Below are 12,975 nucleotides of genomic sequence, written 5' to 3'. Positions count from 1 at the left end.
TTCCTAATATAGACAAAGCAGCATTGTGCAGTTACCTTAGAGATTTAGCACCCCCAGTTTCAGAGCGCAATACCACTCTTGTAAACATGGACTGTTGCTTACATGTATTTCTTATGATTATGTTACTTATGTAATAGTGAGTCGACAACCTTTCATAAGCAGTTCCACCAAAATCAGTGAAATGTCTGTGAGACAAAGTCACACACCAACTGTTTCCCACTTCTCATGGGTGATTGTAATGTAATTATGCTCTGGGTACAAAGTGTGAGAACAGGTTTACGAGGTGCAGAGTGGGAATGACAGAGGCACCATTCGCCTGATTACATGTCAGTTAAAGTAAAAGTATCAAAATGAGATTTGTAGTTTATCAGCTAACACAGAATTGTTTAAATTCTACAGTCTTTTTCTGGTTATGTTAGCAATATGCATCTTGAACCTGTACTTTTTACAAAAAAGACATTTCCAATCCTAAAGCAGATCAGAACACGTTTTTTGGGGGGTTGGGTTTTGGTTCTGATTGGGTCAGAATGGTTGGTCACACATTCAGTGTGGCCATTTCATCCTCACCAATTTGTTCCAACCTCTGACATTTTTTTTTCAACTTTTCAACCAACATCTGTTGTCAATGTCATTCGTGTACCTTAATGACTGGGTCAGGTGCCCATAGTGCCTTGTATTCCTGAGTGGGGAGAGGAGAAGTTACTTCCACTGCCTGAAGGGAGAAATGGTCCAGGAGGGTTGCTACCAGGAGGAGATATTACTTCATCTGGTCCATCTCCCTAGGTGTCTCCTAGTCCAGGGTTATGTATGGCTTTAATGTTGTTAGGCAACTGCAGCATTGTCCATTGTGTCAGTTATCCTCTTTAATATATGTCCAGGATTCCCATCGTCTTTGCACCCTAAGGCTGTCAGCTAGACCAGTCTGCCACCAGAACACAAAGAGGTCTTCAGTAATGGCTGACATCTTACATTGTGCATCCTGCCTGTGACTCAACTATCCCCCCAAAATAGCAGAAACTTAAGAACGTATGCAACACAACGAAAAATCTACTGGTGTATGTTGCTTTTGCTCACCTAGCTCACTTTGTAGGTATAAACGATGGCAATGTCCACCACTGTATTGATTATAGCCTCATGCATAATATCAAAAATCAATGTCTTCTCCCACTGCTGGTGTATGCATTTGAGCATCTCCGGGGAACCACTATTTACCAAGCCTGATTAGCACAACCTTCCTGGATGTAGGAGGGAGAGAGATATTACTCCTGTTGTCACTGTAAATACTCCTTTTTCCCCAGCATGGCAAATGCCAAGGTTTGTATTTGTGTTCTCAGGCATCGTTCGGGCACATTCCCAGAACAAACACAAGCATGTTTAGCATCGGTCCAGTGCTCCACAGACTTTAGGACAACAACTTTTCCTCAGGCCAAAGTGGTTGAAAGATTTTTACACTGCTGTGTCTTCTTCCTGTGATACATTCTCCTGGCTTTCCGACTGTATGTGGAGCCAGAAAAGGTGAATGCAGTCTTGGAATGGCCCCAATCCTACTCTGTAAAATAGGATTAGTGCTTAATGGGGTTCACCAGTTTCTACCAGTGGTTCAGTGGGAGGCTTAGCACCATTGCAGCTCCCATTAATACATTGACTGATATCCCCTCCTGCTGCCGTTGAACTCTAGAAGGATACCAGACCCTCACAGAGCACAAACTGAGCTTCTCCAGAGAATTATTAGTTTTTCCTCACATTACTTTCTGTTCTTCTTATATCAGCTAGGAAAAGTCATGGTGGTCAGTGTGATGGCTTCTCCAAAACTAGAAATTTTGTTGTCAAGCTCCTGTCTTCTTCATGATGCAGCAGCACTAATGACCTACTTGGATGGGGCTAGACAGGATGCCATCTCTATATTGGCCCTCAGTTCATCTCAAATTTCTAAGCTTTCTCTTCTCTTGCAACTGTCGCTGCATTTCTCTCTTTGGCCTTTTACTCTCTAGTTAAATGAGCAGATGGAGAGGAGTAATCGGGAGAAACCACGTTGCACTGCCTGGCTGCATCCAATCCATTCATTTGGAAATCCCAGCTCTTGTGGGATCAATGCACTTGCAAATACCCTGCAGGTCTTGTTCACAGGGAAGTCTCAATTTGAATGTCAGATGGGTTACCTGTCAGAGCAGAACCGAGATGTGCGGGTACTTGCTGCGGAAGAGAGCAGAAGCTCTTGTTAGGCAATATGTCTACTTCTGAAGAAGAGCCAGAGCTGCCCTGTTGAATGCCAGGTCCACACATTCTTGACAGAATATCCAGTGAGGCGAACCGGGACTCTATTATGATGTACTTCAATTCTGCGTAAACAACAGTGAATGAGATCTGACTTCTCTTCCTAGACGTTTTGTTCTTCAGAGAGGTAATTGAAATCTAGGCAGGGGGTGTTCCTGTGTAGACTAACATGCAGTAAATGTAATCGGTGTCACGTTATAACCAAAGGCAAGACCCCTGTTAATAGGTAAACTTATCTCACAATAGAAAAGAGAAGTTTTTTTTATATAGCACAAGATGTACCTAATGCCAAAACAAAGTCTCTAAATGCTCATTAGAGACTGGGGGATTTTTCCTCGCTTTTGTTGCTAAGACTGGGTAGAAACAATTAAAGAAAAAACAAAACTGCACTGCAGAGCAAATCCAAAGCCTTTACGACAGTGATATGTCGAAGCTGTGTGCTTATAGACAATGCCATGCCGTATAATGTGACATCCATTTCTAAAGTTTTAAAAAGCTCTCTCTCTCTTTGTGTTACAAAGTGATTTACTCCATCTCCAGTTTGCCTCAATATGGAGGAGAGCACTATTTTAAGAAAGGTGTGTCCTTGAAGTAAGGGACATATGTTTATAAGCAGCAGTTCACGCAACTACTTTACATTTAGAAATCCCCAGACAACCGGTGAGTGCCGAGATCTCTAATCGTCTGTTATTGCTAGACTAGAAATAATAGTGCTCTGCTTGGACCCTGCTTTTTCATAGAAATACATGTGTACGCTTTTTCACATAAATCACTTTTTTTCTACTGCTACATTTGCAAGTTTAATAGATACTGAGTCTGTGCTAGTATGTACTGCGTCCAGTCTAAACAGGACACAAGCTTTCACTTTCTCCTACTTTGCATTGTTAAACTGCAAGCTATATAAATGGCAGTATATACACATATACAACCTACTGTTAAATAAAGCTTCAAATCATGCCAGTATTATGTGACTAAGTTAAGCTTGCTTTAAATCTCTGAGGTCCTTTTGTCTTCAATTGCCCTTCAATCATGGGTGATTGCTCTGACCCTAGGGGGTTTAAGTGGTGCGCATGTTGACGGACATAATTTCCCCTTTGGGGGTTACCATATAGAAACTATATGCGCTCGCTGTTAAGACTGTTTAGTATTATAAACCAAAATACTCGACCAGTGCCACCTGTCGTTCCACATTGAAGCATGTACAATAAAGAATACTTAAGGGGCCATTTGGGAGTTTTCAGGGCCAGAGTCAGAGTAGACAGTTGCATAGTAACTTATTATATTAATGTTATGGTCACTTTGTTTCATCTATTTTCAGGTGATGGACAAAAGCTTTCAAACCAGTTCTATATAATTGAGGTGTTACCTTTGTGTCAACAATTTCTTTAGCTTTGTAGGATCACATATGATCACTTGTTCAATAGGTAATTTGATCACATCCTCTCCCTATTGATACACTTGTGGATAATACGCATTGTATTCACTGACTCCAGTAAAATACATACCAAAAGTCTGTTTCATTTCCTCTGTCGTCCGCTGTGTGTGTGTGGTGTTCAGTCCTGCCTTCGCCCAAACAGGCAGTGACACTAAGAGCAGTGGAGCGGAGGCAGAGAGGCAAAAGTCACTTTCGAGCCCCTCGGTTCCAATCTTTTTTTCTTTTTTTTCCCCTGGAACATCCTCTTTCACATCTACTTTCTTCAGCAGTAAGTCAAACAATGCTTTGCAGTAGGAGATGGGCATGTACTTGAGACGAAAGCCAAAAACCGCAGACTGACCGGCTGTTGTTGTTAATTCTGGTGTGTGATAAGCTGTTAGATCTATCTATGGAATAAAAAACGTCCAAAAATCTTTAATATAAATTGGATCATAATCCTGCATCGAGGTTGGTTAATCACCCAGTATTATCAATTAAATCTAAATGAGACAAACAACTGAATTATAAATGGATCATGTGACTAAAATGTCCACTCAAACGTCTGCTACACTGGAGAAGAAAATAGCAAGCAAATGAAAATATTAGATCATGTGGAGTGATGGGGAGTTAAATTTTAATTGTGTCTCATTCTGGAATGGTAATCTGAAAATCCTGTTAAAATTGGGAGCTATTTGGATGGAAACCTGACTATTGTCTGCTCATTTAAAGCCAAATGAAAGGACAACAGGGAAAATCCAGCAGCATCCAGTAGAGGAAAAAAAAAGCACTTCAATTGAATGAGGTTGTCCAAGCCTCTCAGATTTGCCACCCATTACAACTGTTCATAACTCCCCAATTGCAATACGTACAAACCCAATTACTACCTGAATTCTGTGGGCCAACACATACAGTATATCCATATAGGTCACTTGATGTTGTTATTCACACTGAAAACTTTTAATTTCCTCCTTAACTCATGACCTAACTCCAGTTTCATTGAAATTGTCTAAATAGTTTTTGAGAAGACCCGTGAACCGTCAGACAAATGAATGGGATGGGAAATATAACCCCATAGGCTGCATAATGAAACTCAAACATAATAAAATATAACTAGTGCACTTGCTCACCAGGAGAGTGGAGGCAAATGCTGTTGGACTTGAGCCTGCAGTTGATGCAGCAAAGGTGCTTTGAGGCTCAAGTTCAAATTTAAACAGGTTAAGAAAATGGATTAAAACTATCATCTATCATAGAACTCATTTTACAATTCCATCGTGTAGCAAATAACTACCAAAAGTCATTTCCAATGAATATCTCCATAAGATAATACACGCCCTCAAGTGCTATTTTTCTTAATTACCCTCATTATATTACATGTTAATGATGCATGAATGTTTTCATATAGTGATTAAAAACAGCATCATCGTAGTATAACAACAATAGCCTTGCTTAAGGCGTCAAAGTTCTTTCTAAATGCATTTCACAAAGTTCATCGGGAGCCGTCTTAGCATTGGGGTGCAGCAGCAGACAAACAATATTACAGATGTAGCAGTAATTAAATCATCAGTCCCGACTAGAAACATCACACAAATTAGCCATGTCTATTCCATATCGTTGAGGCAGCCAAGTCGTAAGCTTACAAATGGGATCAGCTGTTGTCAGCTGCTGTTGCCAACAGCAGTGGACCTCCAACATGGCCGCCAGAGGGCACATTGCATTATCCATTTATGAGATGTCTTCTCCACTCCTGAGCCGGGGAGGGAAGGAATCATTTGGTTACCCCAGCTGGGGACATGCACTAGAACCTATACTTTCAATTTGCTTGTGTCAACTGTGATATGTTTTGCCCATATTGAAATTCAACTCTGTCTACAGAGCAGCTATTTGGGGTTTCACCAGAGAGGATGGATCTTTACTCAAGCTGGGTATTGTCTGTATTTCCAGCACAATGCAATGGCTGAATAGACTGGCAACACGACTTAACAATGATTCTGGCCAGGCATCAAAGCTAATACATTCTCCACAATATTAACTAAACATCTTTGGTTGAGTTGTTTCAGTACTGTTAATGTTAAAGGTTGGGTCAGTAATACTTGGACTAACTGGGAGCACGAGCACCATCTCTTGTATTGTGTGGCTCTCCCCCTTTGAACCACTTTCTTTGTTTCCCATTTCCTAAAACCCAACCCAACACATCTGTATTTGTCAAACTGGGAATAAGACTCAACAGTCCACTATATTTCTAGTAGTATATGTTAGTGGGTGTGTGTGGTAAACAATTTTCAATGACAATTAAAAGTGCGGTCAATCACACAAAGAAACCATTAACATTTCATTAGAAAAGACTAATGTGTCATTCTATGCAGGCTTGAGGACAAAATGTTTGCTTTTTCGTGCAATATTTTCCTCAAACATTTGCATTCTTTGGTTATTTCTCAAATTCATGTTTGGTTAAATAAATAGACAATGTCAACCAGAAATAATTCAATTACAGTGGAGTGAACAGCCCCTATGAATTTTTAAAGTCAGTTTAAGTATGGATACACCTGCTCGTCTCACATCTGCAATGGTCATCACCGTGTCCTTCACACATCATTTGTTTTCTTTAACACCTTAAACAGCCAATACTTTGACGCCCTTTACTTGATTAGCAACCAGTTTCCCGACTAACAAACACTAAGCTGATCTCCAATGACTTATTGATGAACACCATTTTGTGTTTTACTCAAAGGCTGGGCATGTCTCTGGGGAGCATAATCATTGGATGGTAAATCTCTGTTAAACTGTGAAACAACTATATTTCCTAGAGGTGGTATTAGCCTCTGTCCTCTGCTGTTTTCCTACTGCCTTTATCGTACCCCATGGTTAATGGAAAGAGCAGTTCCGAACATCATATTTTACTTTGATAGCAAGGGGGGCTTTAAATCAAATGTTTCCAAATGTCCTGAGTCACAGTCACAAAGAAATACCAATCTTAAGAAGTGACTTATGGAGATGTTTGTGAAATCTTTCCCCTTTTTTGGAATAGGAACCAAAAAAAAAGAAAGAATCTAATGTGTTATGTATGTAGCAGATGACCATCAAAAAACTGGTTTACAACTGAAAGCACAACATGAAATCTTAAGTACAATTGACTGAAGCTGCAGGACGACACAATACAAATATGTTAACAGTTTTCCCCCTTTTTTCCCCTCGGAGAATAATCTGGGTAACACTAACCTTTATGTTTTATTCAAAGCCCTGCTTAATAATGCATGATATATTGCATGATTAGATAGTGTGTGTATGTATGTGTGTGCGCGTGTGTATGTGTGTTTGCCATGGATTTTTTTAAATTGGCTTGAGGATGTAGCTCCCTGACCAGTGTCACAACCTAGGTACATAATGAGAAACACACATGCAGCGGAAGGTAAAAACAGAGGGGTGCTGCATATAACCTACAGTGTTTTAAAATGTTGGGTTTGATCCAGTTTGTTCCAGTTTCAACTATGGAAATGTTAGAAGACATGCCACCAGAGACTTAAAGAGCTGAACATTAACATAAAGAATATGCAGTTGACCTGCCTTGACAATACGAATGCAATGCTCATTACTATGCAGGTCCTTGTCCCTAACAACTCTCATGTTAACAAATGCAGTATACAGCATATCTACAATGGGTGTAACAGATCTTGGACAGATGTCCTTTTGCAGAATAGTGATGTGGTTTTAAATGACAGGCAGCGCCAACACGGTTCACCTGTTTTGTTTTGTGGTTTTGGATTTCTGTGAGGCTGCACTTAGGCACAGCAGCGCCTGCTAAAAGCTCATTTTAGCATCATAACACAATGCAAACACACTAATGTTTAGTAGGTTTACCCTCTTAGTACAGTGTGTTAACATTTTCTAATTGGCTCTTAACTCGAAGTGCAACAGAGGCCATTAGTTTTGGAGGTATTTGGTTATAAAGCAAAGTATAAGGCAATTTTGTAAATAGTTAAGTTAATACAATATGTTTCGGTCTGGAACACAAATTACGTAAAGCCACAAATGTGAACTCATGGTGGCACTTAATAAAAAGTCTGGGATACAAATGTCATAGTTACATCCAGAAGTTGTCAAGATCTGCACTTTTTTTAAGCTCGACACCGCCATAACCCAAAAGTTAAAATTTTAATCATTCAAAATCGAGTTTGTAAGACAAACAAGCTTTAGTATTCTTAATTCAAAATTTTCTATAAGCAGAAGCAAACACTACACATGATTGGCTTTTCAGCACTGTCAAAGACACCTCTCACTCAGTACGCTCACAAAATTCAAATTCGTCCTTCCTTCTGCATGCACATCTCCATAAAGAGAAGCTACAGAATGACGTAATGCTTCTTACTGAAAGTCTACTGATTTTCACATTTTTATTCTTTTTTTCCCTCTCTTTCCTTTTTATTTCTTCCTTATCTGAATCAAGGTCTCCGGATACAGGGTGTCTTTTGCCACACAGGTTGTAAAAGCCCTTGAGGCAAGTTTGTGAGATGTAATATATAAATATAATTGACTTGGCTGATTCAAAGTGACATTTCACACTTAGAAACTCCAACCTGGTTCACAGTGTGTCTCACTGACATACAACAGAGGGAACACAACAGCGATGCACACCGTCATATTAACCAGGAGATATGGACTTCGGGTTACATGTTGCTATGCTGGTTGCAAGGTCGTCTTTAGAGGGAACTTCTTTAACAAACATTAAGTATACAAGTCTATAAATGTGTCACAAAATCAATGATAAAGAGGCACGGGGAATGATAATGAAAACTTTTAATGGAATAATGTTAGGGGGTATTAGACTCCTATCTTTTTGTGCATCAGCTCTTTCAGTCCATCTAAATGCATTCCTTAGCTGAACTAGTAGAGCTTTTTGTCATACGTTCCAAACTTTTTCCCTATTTCACAGTGTAGCAGACTATTCAGAAGTGCTGAATGTACTTTTTCGAACGATAATCCTTAGCCATCGTTACAAACAAGAATGTGTAACTCTGAATCAGTTTCATAATATTTTTAAAGAAAGAAATTGATACACTATACATTTAGTTTAAATCGTCCATACATTTTTTAGAAAAATCAATCCCAGATAATGTCTGTCTAGTCAATTAAATACCCGAGAATACTGGCCGTAATAACCTAATCCAACCAGAACATTTACAGGGTTAGTCACCATGGTAAATTGATCATTATACTTATTATGCATTTTCATATATCTTAACTCTTTGTTGCATGTTCATCTGCAACAGTTACTTGATTGGTCATTCAATGAAAAATTAATCTCTACAATTTCAATAAATCCATTAATCATTTTTAAATTTCAGCCAAAACGCAAAATATTTCCTGGTTCTAGTTTCTCAAATGTGAGGATTTGATGCTTTTCTTTGTCGACAGCAAACTTAATATCTTTTGGGTTTTGACTGCTGGTTGGATAAAACGAGCTGCATGTGGATTTTAATGGGTAATTTTTGCAACTATTTTCTGACATTCAGTCAAAGTAAAATAATTATCGCAGCCCTAGCTGCAATTAATGATTATTTCAACTGTCTTCGCAATTCAGAACTCTTAGATGTCTGTTTTTGTCTGATAAGAGTCAAAACTCAGATATTCAGCGTACAATTATGTAAAAACAGACAAAAGGCAGCACACACTCGAAATCTGAACCCATAAAAGTTTTTTTTTTTTTTCCCAGAACAAAAGACCAACCACTGATCTGCACATCTGATTCCCCTTGACCCTATACATCACTGCACATACAACCATCCACAGTAGCTTTGTAAACTCGATGGGAGCCGAAGACAAAACATTGCTCGGCTGGGTGAATGGAAAATATACATTTAAAAAACACCCAGATGGAACTGTTGCTAGGAGCGCTGTTCTGTGCAAATTTCTGCAGTCAGGGATTTTCATACTCCCTGAGTTACTAACTGAAAGCAAAGCAGTTTGGACTGACCTAGCACAGCCCCTGACGAAACCCGTCTTGTCAGATATAGATACGTATAGATAATAGAAACAGTAAGACTTGAGACTTGAACCACCTTTTCAATCTGTGCAATACTGTTTAGATCTTGTGAGGAGCACTGGTCGGATGCTCATCATTAGTTTATTTGGCACATCTCACTAGTACATCTGCAGTAAATTGCCTGCATCAGTTTTCACACGCAGACTATGTGGATTTTGTCAAATTCACTGTAATAAAATGTAATTATGCATGCTGTGATTTCCCCTACGTGCCCTGACAAGCATCAGTTCGATATAAAAGCACACATGCAGAGAGAGACACAAGTAAGATATGAGTCATTATTCTGTGCAGTTACAGTATATCTGAAATTGTTTGTCTTATCAATGTTGTTCGCTGACACAACATTGAAATATTAAACAGATTTGTGCTATATAAAAATCATATATTTGATATGTTAGGTATGAAGGTTTTTTTTTTTCTTTTTCTTTTTTGAGATGTCAGGCCTCAAAAAAAAAAAGAAAAGAAAAGAAAAATTGTCACATTATACAGTGTGAAAGAAAGAAGAAAAAAATCCACCTACTTGCTTTTTCCAAAGCTGTCAATGGTATTTCTTGGTCTTCCGCAGAAGATGAAGTTCAGTCAGTTGTCATGGAGATAGCTTAGTTGTCATCACATGGGCCTGAGTATGGTCAAAAAGGATTTGGGAGAAATATTGAAAACTTTAGAAAAAAGGCAGTTCTCTAAGTTTAATATTTAAGTCTGCTGGCCACACTATCGCTGAATACCAATTCACCTGAAACAACGAGTTTGTACACAAGCAGAAACATAATCAGTGCAAAGCAGATGACGACTGTGGTAAGAAAAACGTAAGTAGCTGGAGGATAATCGCGCAGATGGAGGGAAAATTGGCACACTGGTAATAGCATATTTGGCTGTCAAACCTGTCACCTACAACATTACTGACACAAGGCTTACCCACCTCCTATCTTTCTGATAGGTGGGATGACAGGCAGCATGGCTAATTTGCTCGAGAGTCTGAATCTGAGGAGTGCAGAATTGAAGGGAAATGGCCGATCAAAGAGGAGCTTGTCATCAAGTTAAAGCTTACATCTTATTTCCTCTTAGATCATTTGCTCATCGGATGGATTATCAGCTAATAGACAATAGTTATAAAACGGTCGACCTTCTAAATCAATCTGCGCTTCCACCTGCTCGCCGCAGAGTTTTGTCTTTTCTCCTCTATTTTTATTCTGTACAAACGGTAAATATAAAAATGGGGAAAATTGCAAACTGTGATTTTAAGATTCAGTGAAAATACAGACGCCATTGTGAAGACGACTCTGTGCCGTCTCTCCCGTCTTTGTAACCCAAACCCATTTGAAGTAGATCAAAGAATACTGACATTGATTTATTCTTTCTTTTGTTGACTTTTCCATTTATTTTGCTGGCTTACGTCCCTTTGTAAAGGAGGACAAGAACCAACCGAAAGGTGCTGTTGATATCAGCTCGAAAATTATTAGCAAAACAATATGATCAGTATAGCTTCAGTCCTCGTAGAAGCATGAGATTATCAGCGACTCCACACACTACGACTACGTTAAGCTACTGCCACCAGGAATGTGTTTTAAATTGCCCTTTATGCAAAGCAAATAGAAAGAAGTCAGGTTTAAACTTGTGAATGATCACAGTACAAGATATTTACTGACCTTGTACCGATCATTGTGTTCTTCTAACATCACATTTGCATTTTTCTTTTAAACATGCTTCTTATATGTACTTCTGTTTGCACATCCGCTTGCCTTTAATTGCCTCTTGAGGGACAAATAAGGTACTCTCAACTGAAGGGGGATTTGAACATTTCAATACCTCCATTCAAAGACCAGAAACTCTCAGATCAGTCAGCCCTCGTGATGAATGTCGGGGGAAACAAAAGATGCACCAGAAAGCAAAAAAGCAATATTCCTCATTCATACGCTGATAGAATCTCAGGACTCCCTGTCGTTGATAACATCAAGGTAACTCCCACTGCTGACTTTCTTTGCCCACGTGTTTCTTTTCAGTAATGATCAAACTACTTCCAGCAGCTTCTACTCATACAGGCAGAAACTCAAAAAGTTGTCATGTAAGGTAGGACCTGCTATGGTGTGATAGCACTTCCACACATCTCAGGTTCGCCTTGATGTTTACTTTTGGCTATTGTAAGAGGCTTTCCTCCCCCGCTGTAATCTTGTCAGCTTCACATCAGGTGGTAAACAACATGCAGACAGCTGGTATCAGAGCATGATCTATGACACGGGAGTTATTTTATCTGAAATCATCATAAAGATATATCGCAAGATTATAGCGTTCAATTTGAGAGTCAAGATATCTGTTTTTCTGAAGGCGCACGCGGCACCAGAGGTCCTTTAAGGTAAGCGCTCTCTGATAGCATGACTGAGATTTAACATAACTTAGCCCGATGCCGAGGATGTGTTTGTATTCGCAACAGTTAGCGGGTGGAATAACATTCCTGTTTCCACTTCAGGGAACACAGGAGCTCTTTTGATAGATGGTGCATGTGTGTAGGCAGAAAGAAAAAAGGCGCGCATGTGCACACACACACACTCATTTGCATGTGCATACACGTACACATATAGAGCAGCAGACAGAGACAGGAGCTTTTAGTGACTGAGGCACTCTGCTTTTCCAGGAATGTGGATGGATGAAAACGGCACTTCAGTGTTAACCTTGAAGCATTGAGCAGTGCTGCCTTTAGAGTACGTGAGAACCCAGAAGGACGGGCCAAACAAATGATAGGACCTGCAGGCTGCAAGTAAAATTACCTCCCTTTATGCCTTTTTATTTCCAACGAGTAACCCTTCATAGTCTATGTTGGCAGAATATTAAAGAGGACGGTGAAAGAGGATAGATAAAGGGTACATTCATCACTCCATCTTCTAATCAGAGCGTATTTTCCTTTCTCTAAGAACAGATTCACACTTATCTTTCCCCAGAAATTTCATCTGAACATGCGTAGAACAAGGTGAGTTGCCATCAAAAGTATGATCTTTAACAGAACATGTTTTCCTCTATCACAGTTATCAGTGGAAAAACACGCTGGTGTTTTCCATTGTGCCGCTGCAGCTTCCTCTCCCCTTTCCTTCAATCTAATTTTCTGGATTGCAGCGTTACCGGGCATACAAAGACACTCGCAGTTTATACCGAGAGATAAAAAATAGATATCTTACCAGCTTGAGCTGTTATGGAATAAAATTCCATTGTGCATCACTATGGGTTTTTATTACAGAGTTAAGAACTCGAGGTGGTCTTG

The 12,975-nt window shown here is 39.4% G+C and overlaps 1 long non-coding RNA gene across 2 annotated transcripts in view; it reads right to left on the bottom strand.

The window, feature by feature from the left end:
• Nucleotides 1-1,790: 1,790 nt before the first annotated feature.
• The window catches only part of LOC113747860 (uncharacterized), a 106,874-nt gene continuing 95,689 nt past the window's right edge, over nucleotides 1,791-12,975 (bottom strand). The window contains exons 3-4 of one of the 2 annotated variants that reach the window (XR_003463961.1): nucleotides 10,246-10,344; nucleotides 1,791-2,193 (exon numbers count right to left, since the gene is read on the bottom strand). This is a non-coding gene — a long non-coding RNA (uncharacterized LOC113747860). Of the gene's footprint in view, nucleotides 2,194-3,722; nucleotides 3,861-10,245; nucleotides 10,345-12,975 lie in introns of those variants that run through there. The other variant, XR_003463959.1, reaches the window with a different exon arrangement.

Source organism: Larimichthys crocea, chromosome XVI (genome assembly GCF_000972845.2).
Source record: "Larimichthys crocea isolate SSNF chromosome XVI, L_crocea_2.0, whole genome shotgun sequence".
NCBI lineage: Eukaryota > Metazoa > Chordata > Actinopteri > Sciaenidae > Larimichthys > Larimichthys crocea.
The sequence above is the reverse complement of the archived record's forward strand: the minus strand, read 5'-3'. Positions and strand labels throughout refer to the sequence as shown.